The 15,260-nt window shown below is 39.5% G+C and overlaps 1 pseudogene across 1 annotated transcript; it reads right to left on the bottom strand.

The window, feature by feature from the left end:
- Positions 1–7,506: 7,506 nt before the first annotated feature.
- LOC147621448 (putative sugar phosphate/phosphate translocator At5g25400 pseudogene) lies at positions 7,507–9,259 on the bottom strand (annotated as a pseudogene). The gene has a single exon (XR_015269831.1). The product of XR_015269831.1 is annotated as a putative sugar phosphate/phosphate translocator At5g25400 pseudogene (transcript).
- Between the last annotated feature and the right edge of the window lie 6,001 nt (positions 9,260–15,260).

The following is a 15,260-nucleotide window of genomic DNA, read 5'->3' as shown; positions in this document are numbered from 1 at the left end:
CATATGAAGCACCTTCACATGATCTTGAAGGAAGAATTGTAGAAGACCACCCTAGGCCATAAAAAATGCCCATGCATTGTGTTTGTTGTGGATGTCATAGTCTATCTCCTTGTTCACTTGGTGTTGGTGTTTGCCTTTGTTGCTAGTTTTGGTGCCAACAACTAGGTTAAAACTAATATAGTAAACATACTCCCCTTCTTCTTATTGATTCCATCCCTGGGATTAAATGAAATATGTGGTATGAGAGAGTTGGAAGCTGGTGAAGAAGCTTACTTGTAGATGATTCAATGGTCATTGTTTCTTCATTAAGAAGGAACAAAGGTAGATGGAAGGTATTACGGTTGAATGATTGGGGGAGGAGAGAGAACTTAAGCTCTTGCAAGCACACACACACTTTCAAAATAATGGATAAGACACACAAAGATGAAAGACTGAAATCTTCTTCTCGTTGTTGCTCTCAAAAGAGGTCTACAAAAGATAAGTGAAAACCAACATATGTAATAGAATACTATGTACAAGCAGCCCATAATGTGAACATGCTAAGTAGGTGAGTGACAAGATAAGTATTCCATAAATTAGTTGGAATAGGTAGGTGTAGCCCAGCTATAAAATCACTGGTGAAGATTCATTGTGTCAACTACTACTAAATATGCCATTGGTGTAAAGGTGTAACGGTCACCTAGGCACGTCATGAGTGTCATCTCCTCTTGAGCTTGACATCTCAACACTCCCCCTCAAGCTCAACTCTATGTCTAAGACTCCAAGCATAGTGCAGAATCTGCAAAGCTTCCCTGCTCCCAAGGCCTTGGTGAAAATGTTAACTACCTTCTCCTTTGTGTTGACGTACACGAGATCAACATCTCCTGCCAAAACCTTCTCTCTAATGAAGTAATAATGGACCTCTATGTGTTTGGTCCACGCATGAAACACTGGATTCTTGGTATTCTACTAAGGTTGTCAATAGATGACAACTTGGTTGTCCTCATATACTCCCTAATATTTAAGTAGCTTATATAACCAAGCTACCTCACATGCTTCCATCGCAGTACCCCTATACTCTACCTTCTTACTCGACAAGGAAATTGTCGGTTGCTTTGCTGCTCCATGTAATTGCACCTCCCAAAGGAAAATATAAAGTTGCTAATAGATCTTCTATCTAAGATGCTACCAACCCAATCTGCATCATTCTATCCATACATCTGCAAATTGTTGGTTGCTTCTTATAACAACACTACTTCTAAATGAAAACATAAACTCACTTCATGTAACAACACCATTTCTAAAGGAAAACATAAAATCGCTAGTAGCCATGATGCCACACCAGCCCAATCTACATCAATGTATCCATATACTTGCAACTATATAATACCATCCTCAATAGTAGATAAGCCATAATTCACTGAGAACCTCATGTAGCATAGTGTGTGCCTCACACTATCCAAATGCGGCTTCCAAGGAAAACATAAACCCACTTCATGTAACAACACCATTTCTAAAGGAAAACATAAAATCACTAGTAGCCATGATGCTACTAGCCCAATCTACATCAATGTATCCATACACTTGCAGCTATATAATACCATCCTCTATAGAAGAGCCATAATTCATCGTGGACCTCACATAGCATAGTGTGTGCCTCACACTGCCCAATTGCGGCTTCCGAGGAACTTGCATCGATGTATCCATACACCTATAAATAACTGTATAATACCATCCTCATAAAAGATGCCATAATCCACTGTGGACCTCACGTAATGTAGTGTGGACCTCAAACTATCCAAATGTGGCTACATAAACTAGCTCTCCAACATAATTGTGTAGTTCATTTCTAGCCTAGAGATTGTCATGTTGATCAAGCTACCCACTAACTTTGTGTACATATTGGCACTCTCCAAAATCTCACCCTCGTTTGCACCATTGAGCTTGCCATTTTGATCTAATGGTACAAAAATGGGCTTATAACTAGCCATACCATATTTGGACACCATGTCCAATGCATATTGCCTCTGTGACCTTAGGCATCCTAATGACCTTAATGCTAACTAAGAAAGTATCTCAGCTTACCCAAATACTTCATGTTAAACTTCTTCTTAAGGAGAAACTTTACATTCTCAACTTCCTCTTCATTGTCACCCCCAACAATCAAGTTATCCTCCACATGAGGATTTGAGTCACCTAGATTATGTGTACATGCTATGTAAAGCCTTATATGGCCTGAAGCAGGTACCAAGAGCATGGCATGATAAGATCGCATAGTATCTTATCACCATTGGCTTTCATATGGTAGATGTTGATCATTCATTCTATGAAAAAGAGTGATAAGGGGATTATGGTCATCACCATCTTTGTATTGTGCTTTTCTTCCAAGATTTAATTCAAGCTATAGAGATCCTTCGGTGAAGCTACAGTTTGTGAGTAATAACTAAGTGGTGGCTAGTCTAAATATACTTCTTCTTGTAATTCACCATGTAAAAACATAGTACTTATATCCATCATGCAAAACCCAACCTTTTGACGTAGCCCCATTGCAATAAACAGCTCTCATGGTTGCCATCTTAGCAAGGGGGCTGAATTCCTCCTCATACTTAATGTCGTAGGTCTAAGCATAATCTTTGGCAACCAATATCGCCTTGTATATGTATGTCTTTTTTGCATCCAACACAACCATTTCTTTATCCATGGATTTCTCTCAATGTACATGCCTAACAACATGCTCAAAACAATGGGTTCAACCTCATGCACAACCTTTGCCATGTATGCATAATGGTGAGCTACATAACCATCATACGTCAATCTTTGAATAGGGTTTTTGACCCTAGACCTACATGGTCTCAAATATGTCCTTGGTGTCCTTGTGGAATGCCTTAATAGCCTTCCTTGCACTAGGTGGCCTGATAACTGGAATCCCAAACTCCTTATCAAGGCTTTGCTCTGAGCCACTAGACTCGCCACGATCAACATATGGATGCCCTACTGAAATGTCAGGCATACCAAGAGACTCATCAACTTTTTCTTTACCTTTATATGATGGACTTGTTGAACTTGCATGTAGCCTGCTACTCAATGGTCTATCAACAGAACCACCATTGCTAGAGGACTCTCTCTATCCACTCAATGACTATGATTGCTAACCTGTATTTTGTGCAACCACCTGCTCATGTGCATCAGTTCCAATTGAGTCTTTTATAGCAGCATACCAACTTCTTATCTCATCAAAGATAACATCCCTGCTTACCCTCATCTCACGTGTGATAGGGTTATAACATTTGTACCCCTTTTGCTTAAGAGAGTTACCAAATGAACACACATTTTTCAGCCTTTAGATCTAACTTATTGCATAGCTTAGCGAGAATGTGTACATATGCAATGCATATAAACACTTTCAAGTGTGACAAATCTGGTTTTCTACTAGTATACTTCTTCTCTAGAGTCACACCATGCACTGCCTGCTATGGGGGTCCTATTCATAATGTACAATTCTCGCAAACTACTTCAGCCCAATAATGGTGAGGCATGCTCTTCTCATCCATCAATGCACCAGGAAACCTCTCCAATGTGCCTATTCTTCCTCTTAACAACATCATTTTGTTGCATAGTTTACCTGCATGTGAATTGCCTCTAAATTCCATGCGAGGGATCCCTTTTTGTTGAGGTAGTCCTAGAGATTGGCTATTTACCCTTCCCCATTTTCCATGTTCCTCATCTAAACAGGACGGTTACATGGTAAAGGTGTGATAAAGGCAATTCTATAATGAGCTCCATTAGAGAGCAGGGCTCTTACATGGTAAAGGTGAGATAAAGGCAATTCTATAAAGAGCTCCATTAGAGAGCAGGGCTCTTACATGGTAAAGGCGTGATAAAGGCAATTCTATAATGAGCTCCATTAGAGAGCAGGGCTCTTACTTGCATTGTGCATGCTTACTATTGGGTGTACTGAAGAACACTTGCCTGTGGTGGTACAGTAAAATAGATATGTCCCAATGGCCGTAAGTAGTTATGTTGGGATACGTGCTAGTCATGGTCTACTAGGGATAAACCCAGCTCAGGATCAATACCAAATGTTTAAAACATTATGGTGTCACATGGTCTAATCGCTTCTTGTGGAGGCGAACCTTGAGATTCCTGGTCCCGCTCATGCTCCTTTATTGGAACTACACCCAAAAATAGGGCAGTTGAATGCCTTATTCATAAAATTTAAGGCATTGTTTATAGAGCCAGTTAGTGAATTCAAAGCTCGGAGGACTATGGGGCGTCCTCTTTCTAGGGGTTCTATTGTTTCTTCACTCACGTGTCTGTTTCATTAGGTCATTTCTTCCCCAAGCTTCTGACTTTGAAGTGGATTCAAAGGAGTCTAACATTCTTAACAGGAGAGCACTATGCTGACTATTGGTCATTTGTTTGGATCAAAGGCTTGGTGGGTTTGAGGAAGTGTGGTTTGATGCACTAGAGTTGACTATATTATCGTTTCAAACAATTAGTCTAGATCGGGTTTACATCAAAGGCCCTTAGTATTTCTAGTGCAAGTGTAGATATGGTTTCAGCATACACATTTTTTTAACTACTAAGCTCACGTCTATAAGTTCACATATGTAGACTGACATGTCCAAGTTCATGCCTCTAGACTCACATTTGTAAACTCACGTCTATATATGTGCAAGTTCATATATGTATATGCTCATGTGTCCAAGTTTATGCCTCTAGACATGTGTGGTGCAGGCTCGTATGTCTAGGCTCACGTCTCTAGGTTCATGTATGCAAGTTCACGCCTCTAAACTCACGTCTCTAGGCTCACATGTGTAAGCTCTCATCCTTTTTTGCATAAACTCAACTCACGTCTACACGTGTGCAAGTTCATGTATATATATACTCACGTGTGCAAGTTCACGCCTCTAGACTAACGTGTGTAGGCTCATATGTCTAGGCTCATGTCTCTAGGTTCATGTATACAGGTTCATGCCTATAAAGTCATGTCTCTAGGCTCATATGTATAGGCTCGCATCTTTTTTTGTATAAATTTGGCTCATGTACTTCTTTTGTATGAAATAAGCTTACTTAGGGCTTGAAAATCTAGGAACTGGACCTATGACAAGATTGGTGTGACTGTTTGGGTAATAATTGTACATTAATTCTCTAATAATTACGAAAGAAGAGAATTTTCCTTGGGATTTTCCTTGAAACTACAATCAAACCTATTCAAACAAGCATGCATCTAGCATGTAAGAATTCCAAGAAAAAAAGAAGAGGGAAGAAAGAAAGCTCACTAGAAACCTATTGTAAGGAAATGATTGGTCCATACAATATTAGATATATCTACCTCTAAACTCACACTTGTAAGCTCACGTCTATAAACTCACATGTCTAGGCTCATGGATCACCTGTTTAAAGCTCATGGCTCACGTGCCTAGACTACTCATGTATCTTTTTATCACAAGACTATGAGGTCACGACCCCTACTCGTCGAGAGGTGGTTTGGCTTATGTTTTGGTGGTTTTTTTGTGACTTTTTTGGACTTGATAAGGTATGATTAATCATCATAATCTTAATTAAGCATTATGATTAATCATCATAATCTTAATTAAGCATTGAGATACAAGTAATTAAATATTTTTGATTGATTTAGATGTTTCTAATTTACCAATTCAACAATGCATGAAAAAAATATGAAAATTTATGAAATATGTAAACAAATTGATAATTCTACTCTAATTCACCCTAATGAAACTCAATGCTCATGTTTTCATAGTTGATTCTACTCTTAATTACAATTGTTAAGCTAATCTTGAGCTCAAAGCAATAGAATGCAAATCACAAATGTGAGGCTCCAATTTCATGCAAATCACAAATGAACCAGGATTTTTCTCTATCAATAGATGAAAATAGAATGTGCTAATGTAAGTGAACTTCAAATCAAAATCAAACACATAACTCAACACATCCAATGGCTTCAAAATCATATGTTCTTCAAAGTATGGCCTTCTAATGGCACCAAGCAATATCGGGTGATCTTAATAGCTTGGAATGGACGTATAAACATAGTCCTAGGCACAGCACGATACGTCGCCAAATATGTGTTCTAAGTCAAGAGCCTCCCTTAGCCTTATTGGAGCATGTCATTGGATCTTACCTTAGAGACACATTCTGTAACTTTCCTATATAGGTATGCTAGTTTGTTCATCGCGTCCTTACTACGTTGTCTTACCACAATAATCCTTTGCCAAAGGTGTGAAGGAAGAGCTCTCTATGCCTAGATAGAGGCACAAGGAGATGATCCTTTGCAATGGTTTTCTCTCACAGAAGGTGGAGAAAGAAAAAACTAATAAAAGAGAGAAACTACAATCAAACCTATTCAAACAAGCATTCATCTAACATGTAAGAATTCCAAGCAAACAAGAAGAGAGAAAAAAGAAAGCTCATTAGAAAACTATTGCACGGAAATGATTATCCCTTATTGTCAAAAATGACTTATGTACAAATGACTAGTTTTCACACTAGACCGACCAAACTTAAAAATGATCCGACCTCCATTACTAGTCTTAAGCAACTATATACATGGAGTCCGTATACTTTTCCGATTTCACATTAAGTGCATGGTAAGGTTGTTGTATATATTCCAACACCATCTTACAAAGAATAAATGTTCGTGTAGGTAAGATAATAAAAACACTTTACGATAGGTCGGGCAAGTAAAACCATGTTAACCTACAGAGTGGTTAACAATGTTCAACTCACAAAGGCAAACTTAGTGTTAGTTTTTAGTAAAACATTTTAGACCATGTGTTCCAAAAAATGAGAATAATGCAATATGAATCATTTTTTATTTTTTTATTTTTAAAGTTTGGCATTAGAGAAGAGACGGGCTTAGTACCCATGGGACCCCCCTTATCCCACAAATCAGGGGCAAGGCACATCAATCGAGGTAGCCAACAGGGTTCGAACCCATAACCTGGGTTTTGACAACGGAACACCTTAGCAACTGAGCTACCGCCCGATGATATAAATCATTGCTTATTGAAGATTTGATTCACTTTTATTATCGAATAAATAAAAAACAAGGAGAATCATTCTATTCAATTTTAAAGCTTCCCTCGCTCCCTCCCTCCCTCTGTCTACTTAGTAAAGTAATGGTCATTATTCATATTAGCATTGCAGACACACCAGGACCACAATATCACTCCATTCTTGACAAACAGAGTAAACAACTAATTGTATACCACCAATTAAAAGTAATAATGGCTCTAATGCTCTGCAAAATCCCTTGGGCTCACCAAGTCTCACTACCCAAAGAGCTTTAGGTGCAATATACACATGCCCCAAAATTTTAATGTGGTGTTCTGACCCTAGATAGGGGTGGTTGCTTGGTCCATCAGCTCTTGCAGCCGTGCTGCTTTTTGAATCTTATAGTCATTACTTGATGGTAAGCATTAATTAGAAACTCATCCTCGAGAATTAATGGCAAGATCTAAACAGCTACTTCAGATACTAAAAGCAAGGGACTCTGTGCACATATGCAAAAAACGACATTTAAACATCCAATTAAGTGCTCAAAAACATATGGCAAAACTGTTAAACATATGCATAACAAACACTGGATCGGTTGGTAAACCAGACCAAGGTCGTGATGGTGAAAGCATAAACATGTCAAAGCTACACTTTCAGGTAAACCCTCTCCATCCAAAAATCTGGGTTTGGATTGAGGTCCCTTGGATGCAGGAAAGACATTGAGAAAAGTGTACTTTCTGAAGTTAGTCTTAACTGATCTTATCAAACCTCTCAAGCTTGAGCATCAATCTTCCTGCTGACATGATTCCCATCTTCCTCTCGCTCCCCAGCCTGATCAAGCAACCTTCCAGCCTCTTCGTCCGGCTCCCCGCCCTTCTTCTGCACCTCCTTTGCCTTCAGCCCTTGAAGTTTGCAATGATTGTAGTAGCACACTCCCAAGAAAGCCAACCCGTAACCAATCAAATTGATGGTGGTAACCCTGTCCTTGATCACTGACCATGAGAAGGTGATCAGCAGCCAGTCCTTGACCACCCCCGCCACATTCATTGTGAGGGCAGATGTCTTGCCGATGAGAAGAAAAACAGCCAAATTGAGGGCAAAAGCACAGGCCGAATTTGTCCCGAAAACCATAAAATCCAGGTTGAATGAAGATGTTGCCCTCAGGGCAGGGTACTCAACAATGAGCCATGGAATGGAGAGGAAGGCGAAGCAGCATGGGGCTATGTAGTACAAGGATGTGATGGGGTTGAGTGTGATGCCCTTGGATGTGAGCAGGATTTGAATCAACACAAGGCGAGTTGCTTCAAAGGCGACAGCAGCAAGCTGCAGTATGACCCCCCATACATTGAACAGGGCCTCGCCATAGGCGGCAATGGCGACACCGAAAGAGATGCCCACCATGTTTATCATAGTTTCCGACTTGAAGCCCTCCCTTTTCATGAGGACTCCAATGGAGTAGACAGCAACCGGCATGAGGGCCTTAAGCATTTGTATGAATGAGACAGACAAGTAGATGTATGCAGAGTTAGAAAACCATAGGCTAAGGGAGTAAAGGGCACCTATGGGGACGATGGATGACATGTACATCTCCTTGGACATGCCCACGGGCTCCACGAGCTTGAGCACCCGGACAAGTATGAAAGCAAGGGTGGAGCAAAAACCCATGTGGATCATGGTGAGGCTGATGGGGTACGGCCAGTCGTACATCTTCCTGTCCAGGATATATTTGTTGAAGACAATTACGGTGAAGCTCAAGAAGATCCAGATGGCTACATAGAGGTAGCTGAGCAGGATCTTTCTGATCAGGCCGGAGCTTCCGTTGATCCCACTTGCAAACCCCTTCCCCATCCCGCCCTGCAAAGTATGCAACAAAATGGGGACAAAACAGAAAAAAACAAGCACTGATCTGACGAGAAGTAGTACCAAGAACTCTGATGGTTGCGCAGACAGCAAATTGGAGTCCAAAATTGAAGTGGGTTCTCAAGAAAAACCCTGCATTGAAGAGAAAACCGAATTGGGTCCGCAGAAAAAACGAGAATCAGGCCAATAATACGTAGAAATGGGGTAAAAATGGAGAACAAATCTGGGGGGAAATTGAGCGAAACGTCGGCTGGCAATGCGTTATTGGGTGAAGGAAGGCATTGCTTGCTTTACAAGCTTTTCACAGCAAATCTCATTGCTACTATATAGGCATGCTATATCGGTTCGGTTGGTCATGCACATTAAGCAACTTCGCACAAGTATTATCAAAATTTCAAAAGACGACTTTTCCTCATGAAACCTAACCGCACCAAAATGTTGTAGGTTCTTACAAGCACATGCTTTCCCTCATAATATGCACGCCACCCATGATATTGCCTGACGCCACACTTGCCCCTACATAGGCATAGTTGCTTTTTGATGACGGGGGCATTTAGGTGATAGAATACTTGTAAATTTTCAAATTGCTTGTCAAAAATTATACTAAAGTACAAAAAAAACTTGTTATATTTCACTAAACCCATCAATTTTGAAGGGCAAGGGTGCCCGTCAAAAATCAAGCCTGTTCATAGGGCAAGCATCCTCAAGAGAAGCCCACAGGGAAGGCATCCTCAATCATGAGCGCTAGTCCTAGATAGGAGCATGTGTCCACTTCCTTTTTCACAAGAGTCGGACAGACACACAAGACACACATCGTTATCGTTAAGTTTCCCCTTGGAAGTAGGTTGGATCAAATGGTTAAAGTGCCAAAGTTTAGTTCCTACTACCATCAGAATGATTGCTATGGTTCCTGCTTGACCACATCAGACATGTTTTTTCTATTTCGAGTCCCCATGGCTAAGCATTGGTAGTCTTGTGTTGCACATTGTGAAGTTGAAAAGGGACCGACAATGCCTTGTTTTACAAGTCACCTTTTCCTACAAAGGTGGCAAACGTGACACTTGTAAATCCACCTTTAGTTTATCAATGCCAACTTTAATTTAAAATTTGAGTGTTTAGACTAGTCGATTTGAGGAACTTTGCATGATCTCTGTGTGTGTGTCTGTGTGTGTGTGTGTGTCTGTGAGAGAGAGAGAGAGAGAGAGAGAGAGAGAGAGAGAGAGAGAGAGAGAGAGAGGGATGTTGCTTAAAATTCCTCCTTTCAGCTCTACTAGGGGGTACCATCTCTGCCCTTACAAGTGCATCTTTTAGGTCAAAGGGGTACAGAAGTAGCAACCAATAACATAGGCACCACACTTGAAATATAGCATAGCCTCCTCTAGCATATCTTCAAGGTGAACTTCTCCAAATTCAAAGAAAAGCACAAGGATGATCGAGACACACATGTCGCATCATTCGGGGCAGGGGAGGGGGAGGGGGCGTTGTTTAAAATTTGCATGATGGAGTCACATAAAACTTGCAATAGATAAGCTTAGTTCTAAGAGAAACTCAATTTCAAAATAGTTGACGGTCATCCACATTGATGGTAGTTACTGAAGGAGTTAGGGATGGGTGTCCTAATGAGGTACACATCCCCCAAGATAATGAGTTATGACTAGCTCTAGTGTGCCACCTAATTTTAGCCACATAACTAAGTAGTCTCTCGATAACTTGACGACGCGATACAAGTAGGTTTCACCATTGTTTTACGTTGCACCATGGAGGTTGGCTTTATGTATAAATATTTTTACACTTTTGAGCCTCTATAGCCTCTTTATTTCTTTTTTTATTAAGCGAATGCCTCAAGGTGTGCCCTATGTTTTTGGTTATCTAGCCTTCTCATGAGGGTCTATGATCTCGACATAGTGTAAGCCAATGAAGGTATGTGTCCATGTGGAGATCATACGTCTTAGACTTCCTGTATGGTTTCCTATGGGTAATGATGAAGTTGGCTCTTCCCTGGAGGAGGAGTCTTTTCTATATGAGTTACTTGCTATCCCTATTTTGAAGTCACTCTTAGATTAGCATGAGTAGTCGAGTCTTGTAAACCTTGTTCTAAGCTTTAGGGGAGTTTCCATCGTTTACCAAGAAATATATCCGATCCTCAAATTCATCAAGCTCTGAGAGTCTGGCGCATAGTCTAGATCCTCATCTTTACTGTCAACTTGTTGCAACATTTGTGGATAAAATTTATGGATTTTGGAAGTAGTCCAAAGGGTTGTACAGATTGAGGCTAAAGTGGTCCCTCTATGAGAATGCATCTACCCATCTTGCCTATTTTCAACTCTATTTTCAAGGATGGTCACCTTTGCAGACATAAATATGATTGGTTTCCCTGTTTTCAAGTCTATTTTGCAAGGCTGGTCACCTTTGCATATGTAAATATGATTGTTTTCCCAACTGTGGAGAACCAACCTTGTGTCTCAACCTATCGTAAAACTGCTTTGATATCTTAACAGCGGATAAATGGAGCTCATCTTTTGTAAGATGGCGTTGGACTTTATAAATGATTATTTCCTAGATCTTAATGCTATAAATAGGAAAGTTGAAAACATGGTGTATATACTTGCTTAGGCTAGAACTAGTGGTAGGGGACTATTTTTAAGCTATGGCTAGCCAAGTGTGTGACACAAGCTAGTGTACCCACAAGGGAAGTTACATATGAGGTTCTACAACAAATTACCAAATAATAGTTATTTCGACAAAGGCTAAGATGAGCTCTTGACTTAAACATATTTGGCACCACCAACAATAGGGACTAGGCCCTTAGCTCCCATTTTTCCTCCATTCCAAGCTATTGGAAGGATCACCCAATATTTCTTGTTTTGATTTACTAGGTCACACTCCAAAAAACATACCATTTTGGAGATTTGGATATGTTGGTTTGTTGTTTGTTAGTTTGGAAATTTTGATATGTTAGTTTGTTGTTTGTTACTTTAGAGATTTAGATATGTTAGTTTGTTGTTTTTATTTTGTTTTGAAGCTTGTTTGCAAGCTTTAGATCCTTCTATTTACATTTAAAAGGGAAATCCAATATTATCTTGGTGATTTCTTATTACATTAAGCTAGTAAGAAATAGCTTAATATTTATGATAGGCATAACGATTAATCAGTGTTGTTGAAGCCAAGAAACAAGTGTCAACAGAAGCAACACAACAAGACATAGGGATGCTTGCAGATGAATAGATGTTGCCCTTGCTCAATGCTCCATCTGACAAGGTCAAAGAAGAAGTGCTTACTTTAGGTAGCCTTTTGCACATAATAATTGAAACCCGTGCTCCAATCTATTGCATGAGGTTACAAAAAGTCAGATTGAACACATGAAAAAGAATGTTAATAGGAATGGACTAAAATTCATAAAGCTCAGAGGTCTAACTGACTATTCACTAGCATGAATAGGCTAAGAAAGAACTAGACATATTGAAGCTGCCCTACCCAGAGAGGTGATATGAAAATGGAAAGACATGGTGTTGGAGAGACCATGGTCTGCAGAACAACCTTACGGAAGCCTATAAAGTCATGGCCCTCCGACTTGCCAAACCTAATGCCCCCATAAGTCCAAAAGCTTGATGACGAAGGTGGCATTCAGTAAGCAGCATCAATCACTAATAGCTCAGCAAAATAACCAATTGCCACCCCATAATCTTTTAGCTCCATTTGGTGTGAATTAAAGAAATAAATTTTTATTCATGCATTTCATAATTTTTCATGCATTGTTGACCTTGCTAGCTTAGATCATGTGAAATAATCAACCAAAAACAATAAAAAAACTCAGTCACTACGATAAACGCCATGAATTAGGATTAAAACCTTAATCACTTACAATCAAGTCCAAGAAATCACAAAAAAACTCTTAAAAATAATCCAAAGCAACTCTAGAGTTGGGAGACATCATGAGCCCACAACCCTATAGTACCAAATTTTTTCATTTATTAAGGCTTCTTTATTGTAATGCATAATATATGTGTGTGGTGGTTGTCCATGTGGAACCAGACATTTGGTATGCCAACAATGCTTATCACCAAGAAGGGGCTTGTATAAAAAGCTTATACTTATTTGAATACTTTCTCATGAGGTTGATGGAAACTTGGGAAGCTTGTATGAGAAGCTCAAAGCCGGGCAATGGCTCTTAACGACTTTATATGATTTGGTTCCAAATATCTTATTTCGCATAAAGGATTCTAAGGATTTCCATGTAGGTAATATTATGTATTAGGTGTGAGAATGAATAGAGTCATTGTTTCCATGTGTATGGTATAGGTTATAGTGCTAAATATAAATAGAATTTGGTGATGAGTCATAACATAGGAGTGGGCCTTATGTCTACATAGCATGGTACAATAAGATGCATAACACATGCTAAGTTGTGGAGGTGTGTGGAGAGAATCTGGAGGAGTGTGGAAGAATGCGTAATAGAGAAGTATCCTTCTAGAAGTCCTATGTAGACTACGAAGACTTTTGAGGGACCTGTTTGTGGGCTCAAGGTAGGTTCAACCTATCTTCCAAGTGAACAAATCTTTGAATTAAGAAATCAAGAAAACACATATCAAAACTAGCCAAGAAGGATACGTCATGGTGACATCCATGCTTAGGCAATACAAAGTTGATTGCTTCTTTTATCTCTTAGTGTAATTCTTGAGAAGAGGGTGATAAATCTTTTATTTCCCTGCTCACTTTTAATACATATTAGCATATAGAGCTATAGATTTTTCTTAAATGATAGAGCTACACTCACCTTATTGCTTCCTTACTTTTGATTTGTGATTTGATCCTTACTTTTGATTTGTGATTTGATTTGATTATTAGTAATGGAATTCTAGTTTCCTTCGGTCTTAATTGTGGTGTTATTAGTAAGCTTGTCTAGATCATATGATGTGATTTATGTTAACATTTAGCAAGTGTGCATAGGGAAGCATGTGTGCGTGTGTTGTGCAAGAAGATTGCACAAAAAGGATATTATCCAAAGGGAGAGGAGTAAACAAAGGTGAGCCACACGACTAAGTTAATATCGATGTTTAAAAATATATGGATATATTAGCCTTATCAAATACAAGGCTACCACATACTCTTCACACTTGAGCGCAAGGCTACATCCCTCTTTATAGGTGAGGAGACTATTACACATCACTCTCATCTCATCCACATCCACCTAGGCTTATCCAACTAGCTCAAACCCATGTTCACATGCATGTAGGTTTCATGCATTCCAACACCCCCCTCTCAAACAATGACTACATGTCACATGGGCCATTGAACTTTATACCTTCCATGATTTACAAGACACAATAGGGTTAGCCTTTATAGATTAGGCTTTACAATAATTAGATAGATTATGGTGAGTGGTATAAAAAACTCCAATTAGGGAGAAATTCAAAATACAAGATATTTTTTATGAAGCAAGTGGTTATAAGCACCTAGTACAAGGAGTGTATTAATGTGCCACCTACCCATAGATAAACCCATGTTCACAAGCATGTAGGTTTCATGCATTCCAAAACCCCCTCTGAATGGCTACATGTTACATGGAGGCCATTGGACTTTATACCTTACATGCTTTACAAGACACAACAGGGTTAGCCTTTATAAATTAGGCTTTGCAAGGACTACAGAGATTATGGTGAGTGGTATAAGAAACTCCAATTAGGGAGCAATACAAAATACAAGACATGCATGTAGGTTTCATGCATTCCAACACCCCCTCTCAATGGCTACATGTCACATGGAGGCCATTGGACTTTATACCTTACATGCTTTACAAGACACAATAGGTTAGCCTTTATAGATTAGGCTTTACAAGAATTAGATAGATTAGGATGAGTGGTATAAAAAACTCCAATTAGGGAGCAGATTTTTTTGATGAAGCAAGTGGCTATAAGCACCTAGTACAAGAAGTGTATTAATGTGCCACCTACTCATAGACACATGTTCCATGCAAAAGGAACACATATGAGCACCTTGTGTCACACCATAGAATGTTGCTGATGTAGATCCCCCTCTTAACTGCATGATTCAATAGAAGTCTTCAAATTCAGGCACCATGTTTCCCTCCATTAGTTGATTTGGAAAGCTCAAAAGGAGGACTAAACGCCTTGCTGACCAAGAGAAACCTTGTCCTCCTTGATGGTGTAAAAGACACTACATGATAGGGCGCAAACATGATAATGCTTGCGCACGACGGGAATCCAGGATTGTTGTGAGGGGATTACATAAAAACTGGTGAAGAGCACATAAAATACCTCATGTTTATGATGAGAACCATGCAAATTGGACTCCCAAGAAGCAAAAAAACCAAATAGATGAAGGAGCAACTTGGCACACAATAGAGGCTTGAAGCCCATCGATAGAGGGTGAAAGCTTCAAAA

The sequence above is a fragment of the Cibotium barometz genome, chromosome 30 (genome assembly GCF_041138505.1).
Source record: "Cibotium barometz isolate CiBa-2024 chromosome 30, ASM4113850v1, whole genome shotgun sequence".
NCBI classification, from domain to species: domain Eukaryota; kingdom Viridiplantae; phylum Streptophyta; class Polypodiopsida; order Cyatheales; family Cibotiaceae; genus Cibotium; species Cibotium barometz.
This window is presented reverse-complemented; position numbering and strand designations above follow the sequence as displayed.